This window comes from Theropithecus gelada, chromosome 1 (assembly GCF_003255815.1).
Source record: "Theropithecus gelada isolate Dixy chromosome 1, Tgel_1.0, whole genome shotgun sequence".
Lineage (NCBI taxonomy): Eukaryota > Metazoa > Chordata > Mammalia > Primates > Cercopithecidae > Theropithecus > Theropithecus gelada.
Genome location: NC_037668.1, coordinates 146,153,873 through 146,173,846, shown reverse-complemented (window position 1 = coordinate 146,173,846; position 19,974 = coordinate 146,153,873). Strand labels below are relative to the sequence as shown.

At 38.5% G+C, this 19,974-nt stretch overlaps 1 long non-coding RNA gene across 1 annotated transcript in view; it reads right to left on the bottom strand.

Annotated features, from left to right (window-relative positions):
* Nucleotides 1–2,969: 2,969 nt before the first annotated feature.
* LOC112609968 overlaps nucleotides 2,970–19,974 on the bottom strand; it is a 32,348-nt gene continuing 15,343 nt past the window's right edge. The window contains exons 2-4 of the long non-coding RNA XR_003116259.1: nucleotides 5,276–5,280; nucleotides 4,885–5,002; nucleotides 2,970–3,224 (exon numbers count right to left, since the gene is read on the bottom strand). This is a non-coding gene — a long non-coding RNA (uncharacterized LOC112609968). The remainder of the gene's footprint in view (nucleotides 3,225–4,884; nucleotides 5,003–5,275; nucleotides 5,281–19,974) is intronic.

The following is a 19,974-nucleotide window of genomic DNA, read 5'->3' as shown; positions in this document are numbered from 1 at the left end:
TCTCTTTGATGTCCATAGCCACTTCCAATGAACATCTTTCAGCATTTTATTTGCTTTCTTAACCACATCACTTTTCACTGAGTTCAACATTCCTGGAGGATTCAAAGGATCTTGGTACATTCCTCCAAAATGAATTCAGAAGGTAAGTGGAAAGAGAGGGGAAAACATCTTTGAATAGGATCCAGGTTCAGACTGAGGGTAGGAGGAGGTCTGGGGTGGGAGGGTAACAGTGACTCAAAGGGTAACAGTGAATTCAGCTTCAGGATTTCCGTGTGCCAGTCTACTCTGCTAGTGGCCTGATGACTAACCACAACCCAGCAACCCACCCATCTCCTCTGTCTAAATAAGTGGACGCGATGGCATTCAGCCTCCTGAAGGGGAAATGGAGGGACCACACAGGATCAGAGGGTCTCCTTAGGAAAGCAGGAATTAAAGGGGTCATCACTTTCAGCCTTCCCTTAATCTGCTGTTTCAGGGAGTCCACATTCATAGTAGAATATTTTCCCTTTCAAAGTTAAGCACTTAGAATAATGCATTTTCAAATGATTAATCAAATCCCAGTGAGAAGCAGGCTCACTATGCACTGGTTACTTCAGCCCACTGCATCTTGGGCTGCACTTTCACTACTTGCTCCCGTAAGAGAAAATACTCACACATACAACAAGTTCCATGAAGGGGTGGCAAGGAACAGCCGACACCTTGGATTCATGGTGAGCTGGTTTCTCAAGGCTCAGAAAAGCTGCCCAGGGCCGGTGGAATCTCATCTGTGTGTGCTTCACTTGCACCCCAGATGCAGGACCCTGAAAAGTAGCTGTCTCTGGGTTTTCTTCTCCAGGGATAACATGACCTGCTGGATTAATGTGTTGAAGGACATCCTGTTTCCAGTGGGGACTGGAACAGAGCCTAGGCCTTATCTCAGGATGTTGCATTCCCAGCACATTCTAGTTATTCTTAAGAACTGCAAGTGAGAAAGTGGGAGGACTGGTTTGGTCCAAGGCCATCTGGGGAACTGTCCTGCACCAGATGCAAAATATCACTATCAGAGGTCTTCTTAATACCTGCCTCTAATCCTGGGCTGGCATCACTGAAGCATACATCTTTGTCCAGGAGTCTGTCTTCTTACTAAACCGTACACTCCTTAAGGACAGAAACTGGCTTTTATTTACTTTGTATCCCGAGCAGGGTAGAAATGTACATCAGATATTACATGTTGGCATACTTAACTACATTAAATCCTTCTTCCAGAAAACCATCCTGTGTGCTAGAGGCCAGAAATCTAACAATATTACGCGTAGTTACACAGACTCCCTGAGAGTCAAGCCACATCTTGAACCAGCTTCTCCAAGCAGATTCACCCAGGTGACAGCTGAAAAACACAGTATCACGAGGCAGGGCCATGCTCCTGCTGACAAACAAGCACAGTCATGAACACACTTGGCTGTTCTGCAGTTTCCAGGGTCTAGCTACCTGGGTGTCAGCCTGGATCCTGGGCTTCCAGCCCTTCTATTTTGTAAGCACCTAATTACCTCTATTAAGTAGCTTTCTGATGAAATTAGTTCAACTGGTTTTTGTTATCTGCAATTGAACTCTAATTTGGTGCTCATCAAATGTTTGTCGAATGAATGCACTGGGTAAACATTGGTTTACCCACAAGGTTTACCTTAAATCAGTTACTCACACCTGGACTCCTGAAATCACCTGCTGATTCTCAAAGGGGAACAAGGTCCACCTTAAATCAGTTACTCACACCTGGGCTCCTGCAATCACCTGCTGATTCTCAAAGGGGATGATTCATTAACAAGTAAGAGAAAGTTTCTGAGAAATGCCTCCAGTAGAATTCTAAAATGCAGTAAAAGGGGAAAAAAAAGTCACTGTAAAATACTATTCGGAGAAAGAAGTGGCTTTTTGTTCTTACATTTTACCATTATCTAGAAAACTCATGAAGTGGCTTATTTTTGTCACTTAATTCCAATTAAAATAGACTATTGCTGTGTTTTCTAAATGATCACAAAACTACAGGTAGGAAAATATTATTCAAGGTTTACATTCTGAAATAAATGGTTTGTGTGAAGTTGGGGAACTAGCAGAATTATTAGAGTGAACAATTCTTTTTAACCCTCAGATTTGAGTCAAAGACTTGACCTTTGAGAACGTTTATTTAAATGCTATTTATTCTTGTGAATCCCGTAAAAGGCCTGGAGCTTCACTGGATTAACTTAAGGCTTAAACAGTAAGCATCAACCTGAACATTCTGGGGCAAGGCCTGATTCCTAACCATTGAAATGAGCAAGGAAGCAAAGAGCTCTCCTCTGAATTTCTTCGGTGCAAGAACAGCTGTTGGATTCCCCAAGCGAATACATTTCTGTGAAATTATTGCCTTCTTACTGAAGATTCCTGGCCCAAGACTTATGCCTCTCTACCCGAAAAATGCCTTTTCCTTCAGCAGTGCTGTGATTTTTCAATTTTTAAGGCTGAATGATCAGCACCCCTCCAGTTTAGTTAAGGATTAACTTGGCTAGCCCAGACATTTCTATAATGGATCCATGTGTTGACTGACAAGAAGAGGTGCCATCTAAAAGGAGATTGAAAGAGTCTTACAGGAGAGGGGAGGATTAGTGAGGCCTTTTTGCAATCATGAAACAATCAGCCATGTTCTTAGGAGATTTCACTCTGTTGTAACTGAATGTGATGCTGTACTGGAAAAAATAACAAAGCAGAGTGCTAGGCCTGGGATAATGGTCCAGCTTGTCTAGACCCCATGTCCCCTCCTCATGGGAGAAAGCATTTATTCCTTGTCTCTTTCACTCTTTGCTACAATAGATATCAAGTGAGCATGTATGCAGCATACTCTGCGTGGTAGGCACTGGATATTCCTGGGTGAACAAAAGATGCATAGTCATTGATGTCATGGTGATCACAATCAAGTAGGGTGGAGCAGACAATAAACAAAATAAACACATAGATAAAACTGCAAATCCTGCAAGGTCTTATTGGATGCCAGAGATAAATACTTCCACTAAAAGCGTCTTAGACCGTAAAGAGATTTAAAAACTAAGACATAGGGTGGTTCCAAGAGTGGTCCAGTGACTCAGTGATGCCACTAAGGACCCAGAACTTTCTATCTTCTCATATTCCATCTTCAGCATGATGAACTTTCTACTTCAGTGGCTTTTTGAGATATTTTTCTAAAGACAGTTCCTTCTCCACAAGAAAATTAACAACAGCTGTTAGATAAAAATCAACATTAAATTATTTATAGAAAATTGTTATTAGCCTGCGCTTAACTCGTGTCTCTTTGATGGGCTTAGTGTACAATGTTATCTTCTTAATGTTAATAATAGTGAAAGATCAGGCTGGGTGCATCTGATCACTGGGTGCAAAAGATCAGGCTGGGTGCTCACGCCTGTAATCCCAGCACTTTGGGAGGCTGAGGCGGGTGGATCACGAGGTGACGAGTTTGAGACCAGCCTGGCCAACATAGTGAAACCCCGTCTCTACTAAAAATACAAAAAAAATAGCTGGGTGTGGTGGAGCATGCCTGTAGTCCCAACTACTCAGGAGGCTGAGGCAGGAGAATCGCTTGAACCTGGGAGGTAGAGGTTGCAGTGAGCCGAGACCACACCATTGCACTCCAGCCTGGGTGACAGAGTGAGATTCTGTCTCAATAATAATAATAATAATAATAAAAGATCAGTGACACATCCCACATTCATTGAAAGCATTTGCAATGTCTATTCTCACAGTTTGTTCAAGTACTGCTGTCTATACAGTCTGTACCAGAATGCAATATTGTGAAGAGAACTAGCCCCAATCCTTGTCTACACTCCTTTTCATTCTGCCCCAATGCCATCTCCTATTACAAGAAGCCTCACACATAGACACAGGAACACACTAGCCCATACACCCACACTCCAGTCACAGACTGTACAAGATCAGCCATAGTCACTGGTGTGCTTTGGGGTACTCATACCTGTGTGCTGTCTGCTCTTAAAAGAAGACACCTGGGGAAAAGGCCCTCACAGGCCCAGAAGTAGGCTTTGGTCACTTGGATATAAAAGTCTTGGGTTCTAGCTCCCTAGAGGGATAGCCACTTTGTGTCTTTAATGAACTCTAGGTGCCTTTGTATTTGTGGGCCCCCTTTTCCATAAAATAAATCACGAGTTATGTCTTACAACTGTGCTGGTATAGAAATAAATATATTAATATGACGCCAGATATGTTTTCAACCTAAAAGTTCATTTTTTTTTTCTGATTTTAGAAGAAATTTTAACATTATTGTGGCCCCTAATAGTAATAAGGACCCTTGGCACTCCACCTATTGTACCTAAAAGATAAATCTGCCTGCCTGGAGCTTAGTCTTGAAGGGGGAAGGAGCGTGTGCTCTGACTTGGCCTAGAGAGTCATTGCCCCATGGGAAGAGGCAGAGCCAGAGCAGAGCTAGAATTCTGGACCCTTCAGTCACAGGGCTCGGATTTGGGGTTCCTCATCCACCACAAGGCTAAGCGTGTTACCATTTCATAATAAACATGTGCACTCACGTGGGCAGTGAATTTTATTATTATGAAGAGCACTGAATTAATGCTTGTTCTGCATTTGTGTTACTAAAGATCCCATTCTGGTGGCTCTCCTCCATAAGAAAACAGTTGGCCCTGAAAAATGAAAGAACTTCTAGGGAGTCAAAACAATAGCTCGCAACTTCTAAATAACAATTTTTCCAGGTTCTTTGCTTCAGTGTTTCAAAAAAATAAATCCAAGGGTTTAGTCTGAGATTGGGAACTCTGTTACACTATTTTTTTCTTGATATATTAGACAGCACAGAATTAACCAAGAAGGCCAGGAGAAAACTTGGGGCACATGTGAAGTTCTATGAACCACCTCTCTTACCTCTAGTGTATACAGAGTGGACTAGGTGTTTAGTGTCATCCTCTGAAGTAGCCGTAGTTTGCTTCTCCTCCTCCCATTCAAATACTTGAAGCTGCTCAGTACTTCTCTCTGGAAAAGACTGGAAGTCTGACCCCACCAGTTAGTAGAAGTCGGAGTGCCACAGGGCTGGGTGAGCTCAGAGCAGGAGCAGGAATGCCACCATCAGCCTGTGGGGCCCTCCCATTCTCACACCATCTTTCCATGTTCTGCCCATCATCCCACCTGTAAAGCATTAATAACTAGGACATCTTGTTTTCCTTCTCTGCTCCTACCCCACTCCATCCCTCCTAAATGGCTCTCAAATCTTCCACGTCTTCTTCATCTCAAAGCCAGTATCCTAGCTAAGGACCACCTGAACTCTTGCAATAGACCCATTCCTGGTTTTCCTGACTCTGATCCTTCCTCTCCCTCCCTATATTTCCATATTAAATTGCAATAGAAGGGATCTTACATAGATCTGTGCCACCAGGTACCTCTCCCAAACTGGAGTTCAGGGAAATGTTTCAGTAGATATTAAATATATATTTTATCTTGCCCTCATTGGAACAATCTTTTATTCTATTATTTTTAGGCCATGCAACAATTAAGTCCCTTCTCTCCCTGGTCCCAAAGACACTCTGTTTTATTTTATTTTATTTTATCTTATCTTATTTTATTTTATTTTTTGAGAAGGAGTCTCAGTCTGTCATCCAGGCTGGAGTGCAGTGGTGCAATCTCAGCTCACTGCAACCTCCACCTCCTGGGTTCAAGTGATTATGCTGCCTCAGTCTCCCGAGTAGCTGGGATTATAGGTGCCCACCACCACGCCTGGCTAATTTTTGTATTTTTAGTAGAGATGGAGTTTCACCATGTTGGCCACGCTGGTCTCGAACTCCTGACCTCAAGTGATCCAACCGCCTTGGCCTCCCAAAGTGCTGGGATTACAGGTGTGAGCCACCATGCCTGGCCCTCTCTGTCTCTTTTAATTTTAGTGAGGAAAAAAAGACTCCTCTTATAGCAAGAGGCACAGACCCATCAAAGAATTTAATTACCCTTTACTTCCTATCAAATACAATGACGAAAACTATTTAGATATCATTAGCACTATGTTCAGTCCTCATCTGGAGATTTGAGACTTTGGTGGTAATACGTCTATAGTAGACACCCAGAGGGAGCCCATGCCTAGGGTTAGGTATCTATTGGGAATTCCCAGGCTGTCATTCAAGCTAACAGAGGGAACTCTTTTCATTGTATTTCTTAAGGTAGGGTTTTGGGGAAGGGATGGAATCCACGACCTTTGTCCATTTAAAAGGTTGATAAAATATTTTGCATTTAGTTCCTCGTGCAAAGTACCTGCACATGTTTTATTCCTCTTATTGAACATGCAAATAACAAGAAGGACTAAGAGAAGCCTATGACTCTCCATTGTTCTGTAGTAAACAGGAAAACTAGCCACATAGTGTTGCCAGGTTATCATCAGCACCTATTTGGGAAGTTTCTTGGGGATTCCCACACAACAATTATAAACACATTTCTGACTTTGCATTTAAATGTTTTCTCTTCAAACAGATAGAGGGTGAAATTATTCATATTACAGAAAGATGCTTCACAACAGCAAACGATCACAAGGATACTTTCTATGGCATTTGCTCAAGTTTTGTTTCCAGATCACTAAATAGTTCAGCGGAGAAAAAACTAAACTGGGGAGTGTTCTAGGCCACTGTTGATAACATATCCATCCATCAAAAATGAAATTATAATGACAAAGGACATTAGTATGTCAATGGTTTGTTTATATTTTACAATTTTTATTTCTTTAGACAGAAAGCTAAGCACTTGATAACCCTATTAAATCTTTTTCATGCTCTTTCTTGCCTACCCGATATATAAGACCTTTCATCCTGCATGTTCCTTCAACTTTATTTCCCTTTGCTCTCAGACTCACTCAAACTCTATTTTACCTTCAAACTCATTTCTGAACTATTTCCTGTGCTTGCCTTGCTCTACACTCCATTCCACCTATCCCCAGTCCATCCGGCACACCCACCCAACAAACTCATACTCCTGCAAGACTCAGATTGGGCCTCGCTGCTCCATAGGTACTTTTCTGACTTCTGTTGGGTTTACTGAAGTCCTCCTTTATCCCTTCCATATACCTCTATTAGAGCACAGATAACATGGAACTCTTGGTAACCTCCCCAATAGATTACAAGTTTTTTGAGGACCAGAGTTGCCCTCCTCTTTTCATAACCAGTGTGTCCGTGTTCAACACCTCCTCATGAATCACTGCAGTTCAAATCCTGCCTCTTCCATATGTTATCCAACCTCAGCAGCCTAGAATACTCCCTTACATTCCTACTCTCCAAAACAAATGAAACTTCCATAGCACTTGTTTATATTTTGCTTTGTGAACAGTTCTTTTCAAGGAAATGTGCAACACACAGTCCTTATCTTTTAACCACAATATTAGATATATCAAAATAGTTAGAATACTATGGACACTCCTAGGATTGGGCCACACTAAACAGTGGCTATTTCATAAGTGCTTGTTCAGCCTAATGGAATTAGTGTGAAAGAAGAAATAGCAGGGTCTGGCATTGTGGATATATACTGTTGGCACAGCAACCTTGCTGTTGCAAAAGCATATATATTATAACTTACGGCCTTGTGGCTTTTGTGGAATCATCAAATATTTTTCATGATTATATAACAAAATTAAGTTTGAGAAAAGGAATCCCTAAAGGACAAAAGCAAACTAAAAGAAGTAAACCCAACTAGACATTGCTTTATGGCATAACCATATACAGAGAAACTATTTTAATTGTCTTAAGAAGACAAAACTGTCTCTCCCTCTCTATATATATACACAAACACACACACACACAGACACACACATACACACACATACACACACACACACGCATACATACACACACACATACACACATACACACACATACACACACATACACACACACAGACACACACACACAGACACACATACACACACATACACACACACATACATACACACACATACACATACACACACACATACACACACATACACACACATACATACAAACACACATATATACACATATATATATACTCAGTGGGTTTTTCCCTAATGATACTAAGAAATTCAAATACACACACACGCACTCTCTCTCTCCTTTCAGTAATCATATTATTGGGAGTGCTATTGGAAGTGTTATTCTAAGATTCATCCATTGGGAATTCCTTATTTTCAGCCTACAAAAAGAAAAAAACATTGTAACATAGATTAGATTAAGCAAAAATTCTATAGTCTTAAATTTGATTTTGAAATATTAGTATGACCTCATAATTTCATCTTTTTAAGAAAAACATATTTACTACCTCTGCCCACTGAAAAATGTCTAAAAGCAAAGGTCAACCCAGGATCAATGTGTATTCCCTAAATACCACGAAGAAATGACTGGCCTCAGGTCTGGGAAGGAAATGTACAAAATGAGCCTGGATCTTCATGTACCACAGAGAAAAGATAACATCAAAGACCGTTGAAAGTGTGTAGAAAGGGCTCAGGAGCCATCCTGAGGAGCCTCTTACTGGCCAGAGATGGGTCAATTTAAATATCAGTAAAGATAATGGCAATAGATTGAAAGACATCAAATATATTTAAATTTCTTAGTTAATAATGGCTATAGAAATAAAAACAAGTGGCTACTTTTGACCAGCGAGTTATTTAACTATTTTGAAAACTGGTAAATAAAGAAAAAAGATTAAGCATTTATTCTGACTTTTCTATATGACCAGTACTTCAAGTCAACCAAGTAATGTATGAGAATTTTCTCTTTATGGAAGGATTCCAGGTAACAAATTTAAAGAGTATGATAGAATACAATATCACCTTTTTGCTACTCCTAATTATATAGTGTATCTAAATAATGATCATCAATCACTGCTGGCTTCACAAAAAGGGAGACAATTAGACATTTTATATGCCCTAATAGAGGCTCACAGCACCATTTATGAAGCTGGCTTGCCAAATGAATCCAAGGTGAACGTGATGGAGCCTCTAAATCCAACTAATAATTTGCAGAAAACACATGGGATAGAAAAGCATGATACGTGAAACCACAAGGATCCAATTAGCAAATCCTGACAGTGGGAAATTCTACAGGAAAACAATGTGGTTAAAAAACAAAAGAGTAGGAGGAAAATTGAATCTATACATTAAAAGAAATTTAAATGACATATCAACCAATTTTAGTGTATGGAACTTATTTTGATGCTGATTGAAGATATATAAATGTATCAAAATTATAAGATAATCAGAGACATCTGAACAGAGATTTAACATTAAGAAACTATAGGTAGGATAATGATACTGTGCTCATTTGTAAAAGAATATTTCCATTTTAGAGATAAAGAATTAACATTTTACAGATGAAATAGTATGAGGCCTGAGATTTGTTTGAAATAATCCAGGTAAGGGTTGTCCGTGCGTTGATAATTGTTTAAGAAGGAAATTGGTATATGGAGGCTTATTATGCTATTTTCTATATTTTTGCATGTGCTAAATAGTCTACAACGAAGTGTTTTTGAAAAAGATTTTGAATAGCTAATTAGAAGGGTGAGAAAACAAAAGCATAAGACCCAGCTTCTAGAAATAATGCAAAATTAAGACTCAGAAACACTTTCGTAAGGAAAACCCTGCAGCCACCACTAAGTATCATTGGAGTCATCTGTTCTTACAGGAGAGCGAGAGAGAGAGAGAGAGAGAGAGAGAGAGAGAGAGAGAGAGAGAGACTGCCAGAGAGCACAAGCATACTCTCCACTCATTCCGTCTCAGGAACTTTTGAGGAAAAGTCTGGGGAAGATGCCTATAGTTATCAGAGCCTTTCCATAGCTTCAAGGGAGTCTGGAAAGAGGGGGAAAATGATCATCTAGTATTTTCTGTTCCAATTACAAGAGGTTTGCTGTCCCATCCCCACTGCGAAGAATCAAAATGAGAGCAATTCCAAAAATACAGAAAATAATTCAGACATCAAAACACAGAATTGAATGAACAATATTTACCTCCTTGGGCAAGTAGCAACCTCCCTGAGTTTAAGTTTCCTCATCTGGCAAATGATTAAACAACACCATTCTCCCAAGACTGCTTTGAGGACTGAAAGCAATAATGTGTCTATTAAACAGCACAACACAAAAGGTCACTCAGCAATCTTTCCTTCCTCCCTGTCTCTCTGTTTTTCTCCCTCTTCCCTTCCTTCCTTTCCGTTTAACTTCCTATCTCGCTTCAGTTTCTATGTCCTTTGTGTTTTCAGGATAATATTCTATTTACTTAAGGGATACAAAGTAAATAAATGTTTTTGAAACTGAATTAGATCGAATTGGATCCAGATTTTCACAGGAAAAAAAAAAAGTTTCCTTTTCCCTTAGTTCTTCTTACACACCTGGCTTTGCAGGAAAAGAAATTAGCATTTGGAAACACACATCTGCCTCAGTCACAGGTGAGATATTAATGCATTCCCACATGTCCCAAATCCTCAATCTTTGATCAGTATGATGGGAACTTTCATTGTCCAATAAAGCAAGGGACGGACTCTTTGTTTCATTCAAGTCAGTATTTCTTCTAACGGAAACACACCCCAGGATGAAACAGCCCTGCATTTCCAGCAGCCTCTGGAGCATCAGGTGGCCCTCCAGCCTTTGAATGCTGTGGGCTGGATTGACTCAACCATGGTTAGCTGACTTTTATTTCTTTTCTTCCTTCCTGCTCATTCAATATCATCAACCAGAGAGAAGGAGCTCTGTGTCATAAAAGCGACCACAGCTGAGCCGATCTCTCCCTATGCCAGTCCACGTGGTAATTTTGGAAGGGCCCGGGGATATCTGACCTTATAAGAAAGTTTTGTGATTAATGGTGATTTTTATCTTCAGACTTCAAAGACTAACTCATGCAGAGAATGAGCAATCTATAGGTCAGATATCCTACATCCCAGTCATTTTCTTTCGTTGGTCAAGAATTGAGAACTAAACACCGACCAGCTGTAAAAGACATCTATCCAGTCTGCAGAAAAGCCTACTTAATAGGCCCCTGAGGGGAATTGTTTAAAATAATGCTATGCAATTTCTCCAAGAGTTTCTGCTGGGGAAAAAAAAAATGAACAAATGGAAAATTTAACACCTAAATGATTGATACTTCATTCATGAAGCAAGGTTATTATCTTGCCTTTTTCTCTTGTGGATGAGGTATTTTGCAGGTACTTTAAGAAGTCAACCTACCTTTTATTCAGCAATTTATCAAATATTTATTGTGGCTTTTCTTATAAGATACAGTACAGGTCCATGGGGTTATAAGGGTAGAAATAAATGGTGCCCAGCACTGAAGGATTTTAATAATAATAATGTTAGCAATGGCAATCATAACTTCTAATGCATCTACTAAGCTTTACTTTTTACAGTGTTTTAATATGTCCTAAGTCATTTTAATAATTCTTATAATTTATTATAATGTGATAACTTTTTCAAGATCATTTTAGCAATATATTGTATTTCATCTCATCTTCTAGTTGATAATATAAGATGCTTAGCCCACTGTGTGCCCAGAAGTACAGTAAGTCCTTACTTATCTTTGACGATAGGTTCTTGGAAACTGGGACTTTAAGTGAAAGCACACATAACAAAAATAGCTTTACCATAGGCTAACCGATCTAAACAAGAGTTAAATTGCTACGGCATATTTCTGGTCACACACACACACACAAAATAACCAAACTTCTAAAGAAAGACCCAAACACTTCTAATACTGAAATAAACATCAAAATAACTTTGAAAGGAATGTGGGCTACACATACATTTAAGAAAGGTTGACAAAAACAAGTAAGATAATAATTTACCCACTTATTCAAGTTCAGGAGCTCAAGCGGCCAGAGCCAATTCTGGTAGCTCAGGGGTACCATGCTGGAACCAGCCCCAGACAGGCCACCATTCTCATTGCAGGGCACACTCATACACAGCAACACTCACTCACACTGGGACCAGTGAGACACACTGATTCATCTGACAGACACAGCTGTGGGTTTTGGGAGGCAACCAGACATGGGGAGGACATGCAAAGTCCACACACACAATGACTTCAGCTAGGAATCCTCTTTTTTTTTTTTTTCTCATCGACACTTTAAGGAAATGACATTGAACTTAAATGGCATTATTCAAGGACCTGCTGTGTAAGCTCTAGAAATAGTAGAAACCCCTTACCCACATACCTTGTTCCCTTAGGTATAATGAATTTAAAACTACATTTGCATGTTCACACCAAACACTTGTCACATAGCTGTGGCTTTCTATTTTGTGTAGCCAGGAGGATTTCATAACTTAATGAATAATCCAAACAACAACTGCCTGGTTTACCTTGACTTAGTTTCCTCTTTCCTTTGTGTACACAGGTAGAAAAGGCTTAGACTATATGTTTGGTTTGAAGTTTGAAAATCTCAGTTTTTCCCCAACCATCAAAAGTATTTACCTCCCTCCCTTGTCCCACAAGCAACTAAGCCGCTTTCTTGAATTGATTCCCACACCTGTTCATCATAGAACGAAAAAAATTAAAGCAAATACCATATAAAATCTCTCTTCTTCAACAAGGTCTTCTGTTTTGAAATACTGAAACAGTTCCTGTTCTATTATCTCACCAGCTGTGGCCTTTTATCTCCTAAAGGGAATAGCTGACGTCTTACCAGTCAGAGTCATTGTGCTTACGGACGCCATAAATATCTCCTTTAAATCCTACATGATAAATTTCCCACTGATTGGTAAAGCAGATACTGTAACATGCAAAAGGGAGCGGGAGAGGCTTTGATGATGCTAAACTAAGCCCCTGGAGATATCCCAGCCCTCCCTCCAGAATTTTACTTTCCAACAACTGGAGTCAACAAATACGGCAGAAAATGTTGTCTGGATTATCGACTCCCATTATTTTTTTTTAAACTGGATTTCAATGACGGACAACCTAAAATTTACTCATACGGAACACAAGACAGTTGAATTTGTTAAAGGTCCAAATGAGAATGTGTTTCTTGTACAAATCACAATATGCTTTCTAGACCACAACCTAAAAAGGAAGGAAAAAATCCTGTGAATAAAAAATAAAGCAAGGATTTTCAGTTTTGTACATACATTTAAAATGACTTTATCTCTGACTCATGTTCTACTTTATTTTTGATTCTTGGGAAGACCTGTTCCTATACTGTAATTTTTTTTTCAATAACAAGTTTCCATTTGTAACTATTAGTTGATCTTTCCACAAAATTGGTTTGCTGGAAAGGACAGAGAAAAGAAAGCGCATTCCTGGATCAAATGGAACTGGTGAGTGTGAAAGTCCTTGAACTTGACCAAGCATTGTCAGTTCTCATAGTATGACCAAAAAGAAACTAGATTATTCTTTATGTTTTTCTTGGTACTCCTAATGTAAGTTTATTCAAATGGGGGGAAAAAATAAACAAGTAGACTGTAGTTATAAGAGAAAAAAGGTGAAAATAAATTATTTTGGTGTTTTTTATTACTTGGAACTTTATTTATGGTAGGATATAGATTTAAGATAGTTTTTTGTTTTGTTTTTTGTTTATTTGTTTTATTTTATTTTTAATTATTTGTTGAGACGGAGTTTCGCTCTTGTTGCCCAGGCTGGAGTGCAATGACACGATCTCGGCTCACCACAACCTCTGCCTCCCTGGTTCAAGCAATTCTCCTGCCTCAGCCTCCCGAGTAGCTGGGATTACAGGCATGTGCCACCACGCCCAGCTAATTTTGTATTTTTAGTAGAGACGGGGTTTCTCCATGTTGGTCAGGCTGGTCTCAAACTCCCGACCTCAGGTGATCTGCCTGCCTAGGCCTCCCAAAGTGTTGTGATTACAGGCGCGAGCCACCATGCCCAGCCTTGTTTTGTTTTTATAAGCAACGGACAGTCTTTATAATCTGTGGAACTGGGGTATAATATAAATAATAACATACCCAAAGAAACATCCACTCTGACGCTCAATCCTTTTGTGCCAACCCCACAGGCAGCCAAGAAGCACTTTGACAATGGGGAGAAAGGAACTGAAGCTGGAAGATAAATGAAAGGTAATTGGTAGCTTTGGGGCCGATACAGCAAAGAAGTTCAAAGTGCCTACCTATTTACAGAAATGACTCATTTCTGTAAGTGGCCTAAACCCTATTACCAATTTAATTCATGCCCCCAACACACATATTTGCCTGACCATTCTACCTTAAACAGAATAAGACAGACAAGTTACTATGTATTTCGCTAAGCATTCGAATTTATTAAAGTCTGCACTTTGCTCAGACGAAGGGTTTGTGGTCTTGTCCACTGGTCCTAGCTGGGAGTTGGAATGTGTTGCTCAGTTAAAATAATATGTCCTCTGTATGTTCTCCTGTAACAACTGGACAGTGTTTTCCTTGGCCAGAGGGGCTGAGCTGTATTCACTGGCTCAAGGACTATAAGGTACCCAGTGGAATGTTTCATGTTTATTGGCTAATGGACTACTACTGAGGACTGAGGGAAACAAACTATAAGCCATTCATGCTCAGTCAAGCCTCCTTGGAGGAGGCGGAATTCCCCCGTGATTGCTGCCACCCTGCTGATTCAACCGCCACTCAGACTGCCATCAGAGGTTACTGGCTCTAGACTGTAAGTTACAGGAAACCTTTCGGCCTCTACTTGGTTATTTATAGAGGAGTTTATAGGATTCTTCCACAACTCGAGGGAGGAAAATCAAACAAATGTCACCTCCTATTATCGTGGCAACTAAGTTCCACTCTGAAAATAGAAGCTGGAACGTTAACCTGTTAACTAGTAAACCAATCCAGTGGTGTGTTTACGTTTTAGCAATACTTTTTACATTTAAAAACAATTATTTCAAACCTTTACCACTCTCAGGAATTTTCCTTGATTAAGCCCACTCCAATATGCACTCTTTGACACCTATTTGCATTGGGCTAATGCTTTAATAATGGACTTCAAGTGCACAGAATTTGATTATTCATAATTATTTATTTATTTCCTTCCTTGATTTCTTCCTTCTTTTACTTCTTCCCCCCGCCCCCGTCTCTCTCTCTCTCTCTCTCTCTCTTTCATCTTTCACAAATACTAATAAAAAACTGACTACGTACCAGGCATTATTCCAAGATTTTCAACCTTCATAACAACGCTAGGGGGCTAAGTACTCTTGCTAATTCCGTCTTAAAGATGAGAAGACTTGATTTATGATATACTATCATCACTAGTCTAATCATGACTCTATTTTATTTTTTCATTTACCCATTGTATTCCCTGGCTTATTATTTTGTTAGTGATAAAAGTCAACTACCCAACCCAAGAATTTGAACATGAGCAATGTTTGCACCTATCTATACAATCCTCCCCATCCCATTACCCCTCTGCATAACCCTGACATGCGGAATTTTGTGTTTATATTATTTTCTTGCATTTTTAAAATGATAATTTTAGCAAATATATGTTTGCTCAAAACTGTTATTGCTTATAAAGACTATCATGCTGTGATCATCTGAGAACCTGCTATCACTAAGCATCATATTATCACATATACCTGTAGTTCATTTATTTTCATTGCAATAAGTTATTCCAGATATACTACAATTTGTTTCCCTCTGGATAGTCATTTGCTATCTGCTCTTGTTATTGTAAACACTACTTTTATGAACACTTTTATGTGTTTATCTGGGTGCACAAAGTAATAATTTCCTTTAGTATATACATGTAGAAAATTGTTGGGTCATAGGGTGTGTGAATATTAAACTTTAAAAGATAATGTCAAGTGGTTAACCAATTTATACCAGCACTATATAAGGAATCTGGTTGATCCATATACTTTTCAATTTTGCTGTAGTTTAAATTCTTAATTATTGCCAATAAATAGAGTGTAAAGAGATATCCATTATCTCTTTGATAATGATACTGATTTGTTATTCTGTATATTGATTTGCTCAATGTTGCTATAAGACTCAAGATCCTTCCATATGTTTTTAGCTGTATATGTTTCTCCTTCTGTTTCTCCTCTGTAAAGTGTTTATTGTTAATTGTTTTTGTTTTTGTTTTTTTTTTTTTTTTTTTTTTTTTTTTTTTTTTTTTTTTTTTTTTTGGTCATTCGAGTGGTTTGGCCTTTCCTTATTATTTTATGAGTCTTTACATATGCTTGATACTAAACCTTTCTCAATTATATGTTCCAAATGAATTTTTCTCAGATTGTAGCTTGCTTTTTCATCTTCTTTAAGAATTCTTCTGATGAACAGAATTTCTTAATTTTAATAGTCAAAAATCATAAATCTTTTTCTTTTATGGTTTTTACTTTTTGCTCCTGTTTAAGAAATCCTTCCCTACCCCAAGATTGGAAAGATATCCACCTATATTTTTCTACTAAGTGTTTAAAATTTGCTTTTGACATTTAAGTCCCTAATCCATCTGGAGTTGATTTATGGGTATGGTGTAAGGGTGGGATCCAAATTCATTTTTTTTCCAAGTGGACAACCAGTTTTTCCAGCTCCTTTTATTGAATAATCCCTCTTTTCTCCACTGAAATGCCAGACCATCTCTGCCCTCGTTAAAGTTCCACATATGCATGGATTTATTTCTGGGCTCTCTATTCTATTCCACTGTCCATTTGTCTATACCTGCAGTGTGGTCTTCTGGTAAGAGCGTGGTTCTCAGTCAAAAGTACTGGTCATTTATAACCAAAGGGACTTCAGTATGTCACCTGACCATTCTGTTCAGTTTTCTCTTTCATAACACTTGGATAACAATTTCCTTTCTCATGAGAATGCTGTGAAGACTAAAGGGAAATCTGTGATACTGTTTTCTAACCTATAAAATTCTTTGAAATATTTTAGCTTGTTTGTTTCATAACCCTTCTCTGTTTCTTTTTTCTTCTTCTTTTTTTTTTTCCATCTTTCAGAAATCTTTTGGTTATTAGTAACAAAAAACCTGACGTGCACTTTAAAAATACAATTTCATGGCCCAAGTAACTTAAATATTCAGGTGGTAGGGCCTACCTTAGGAGAGGCTTTAAATCTTTTTTCCTTCTCTCTTCCCTGATTCCTGCAATGTCACCTTCATTTTGAGACCTTATGATTCCAACGCAGCTGTCAGGGGCTTCTGGGGCTGCACGAGTCGCTGTTCACATCCAGCTTTAAAACAACCCTCTCCAGAGAGCTCCCAGAGAAGAAAGAGGAAACTTTTTCCCCAGACATCCTGGCCAAAGTTCTCTGACACGTGTTGTATAGGTTTCACCTGGGGCATGTGCTCCATCCTTCTCTAAGCATTAAGCAGACAGTTTGGGATCTGCGGCTGAACTTCCTTCTTCCAAAGCTTAGGAACTGTGTGCAGAGGGTTGAAAATTGGTTATTATTACTGAAAAGAAGCAGAGAATGAATGCTGGGGGATAGGGAGACAGCACCCATAGCAAATGGACATTACATTTTAATTTTAATTTTGAACAAAAGAACACACAGATATGGTGTCAAATCAAGTAGTGCTGAAGAGTTTACAGGGAGAAAAGCAACAGCCACTCTCACCAACACTGGTCTTACTCCAGGGGGAAAATATTTTTAACCCAGTCTGCACTGGACTCTCCCACTGGACTGCTATCCTAACTCTTTAACAATTTAGACTTAATTTCTTTTTGAATTCAGCTTTATACATGCCAGTGCACTTCTACTTCTCCATCCTTACCACTAACTCATTCCAAAGTTTGATGGTAATGCTGTTATTTTAAAATATTTTATTGTTTACCTTTGTGACTTTAAATAATATACTTGTATTTCTTTTCCCATCTATTTTAATTAGTATCTCAACTTTCTTCTCCGAGGAATTTTAGCTAGCTTTTCCATCTCCTCTACCCAGTCTTCGTTCACTTCCTCTTTCTGTCACGTGCATTTTGTCTTTTGCATTATCAAGATTGTGAACATTCATATTGTGTCCCTCAACAATAAATAATACTTTCCTGCTCTGTACATATTACAAGTTGAATTTGCAAAAATTGTTCACCATCGGCTCAAGTTTTGTGCTAACATAATATTTCCTTTCCTGTGGGTCCAGCATTACTTAAAGCAGACCCCTACACTACTCCAAGTAAAATGTCCTTTTCCAGCGAGGTTAAATAGAATGGGTTCGATTGTATTTTTCCAATTATGCTTTTAATTTGTGTGTTATTTGCATAACAACTTTCTCCAACACATTTCATTTTTTGGACATCTCTTTCATGTTTTTTTTGTCTTTTGTCCTCCTACATGTTTTCTCTTTGAGTCTGTTTTGTAGCAGTCATTTTGCAGTTCCCCTTTTCTGCTGTCCTGTGTTGGAGCCATGATCCTCGGAACCTCATGTCTCCCATTTTTTTTTCTTTCCTCCTGTTGCTTCACTATATCTTCAATTAACTTCCTTAAAAGTCATGATTAAAAGGTAAACATTACCCTCCCTTGACTGTCAGAAAAAAAAAATTTATTTTGTTCTCACACCTGATTGATATGTTGGCTCAGAACTTTGAGAGAACATTGCTTCATTTTCCTGTAATATCCAATTGTTTATAAGAAATCTGACATTAATCTGATCCTTATTCCTTTACATATGGCTTCTTTTTCCTGTCCAGAAGATTTTATGAACATGCCTTGATCCTAGATGCATTATAATTTAATGAGAATATTTTATATTTCTGATTTTAAATTCATCTTGCTTAACGGTCAGTGAACCCCTTCAATCTGAATATTCTGGGAAGTCTCCTGTGACATTAAAAACCAATCCCCTTCCCCTATTTTCACCATTCATGTTTTAGGTGTCATATGTAGGTGAGTTTGGAACTTGCTTTGGTTTAAAATGTCCCCTCCAAAATTTATATTGAAATTTGATTGCCAGTGTGGTGACATTAATAGATGAGACCTCTAAGAGGTGATTAAGTCATAGGACAAGAGTGGATTAAAGCTGTTATTGCAGTAGTAGGTTAGTTATCTAAGGAGTTCATCCTTTTTTTCTCTCTGTCTCCCATGCTCCCTTGTCTTTGCACTTTCCTTCATGGGATGACACAGTAATAAGGCCCTCACCAGATGACTGAGCAGATGCCAGTGCCATGCCCTTGGACATCCCAGTCTCCAGAACCATAAGCAAAATAAATTTATTTTCTTTATAAATTACCCAGTCTGTAGTCATCTGTTATAGCAGCAGAAAGCAGACTAAGACAGGACCACCTGAATTGGTCTCTCGTTTTGTCTAAATTTTATTTAACCATACATGCAATGAAATGTGCTAAAGTGTATATACATTTAGACATTCACATAACCACTCTCCAGATAAAGATAGGGAATGCTTCCAGCATCTCAGAAGTCAATAACGTCCTATTTCGAGGTATCGTCAATTGGTTTTGTCTATTCTTGAACTTCTTATAATTATACAGTATACACTCCTATTTGTCTGGCTTCTTTCACTTAACATAATGTCTGTGAGATTCATCTATATGATTTAAAATATCAGTAGTTGTTTTTTTTTTAATTGCAGCATAATTTTCCATCTTCCACAATTATTAGACCTCCTGTTGGTGGACATGTTTCCAGTTTGGAGTTATTATGAAAAATGCAAATGTCATCATTCTTACATATGAGTTTTGAGGAATATATTTACTTATTTCTTTTAGGTCTATCTAAAAATGGAATTATTGGGGCTCTATGTTTAACTTTATAAGAAACTGTCAAACGTTTTTCCAAACTGTACCCGTGTACACTCCTGCTATGATACTGTATGAGAATTCCAGTTGTTCAACCACCTTACCAATATGAGTTACTGTCAGTCTTTCAATCTTTTTAATTTTAGCCATTCCAGTGGGTGTAAATGGTATTTCATTATAGATTTGCTTTGTATTTTTCTAATGAGTAATGATGTTGAACATTTTTTCTGTGTGTATGACCCTTTGGATATCCTCTTTTATGAAATTTTTGCTCAGGTGTTTTTTAATGCATTTTAAAATTAAGTTATATGCATTTTCCCATTGATTTGTAGAAGGTTCTATATATTCTGGACAGAAGTAG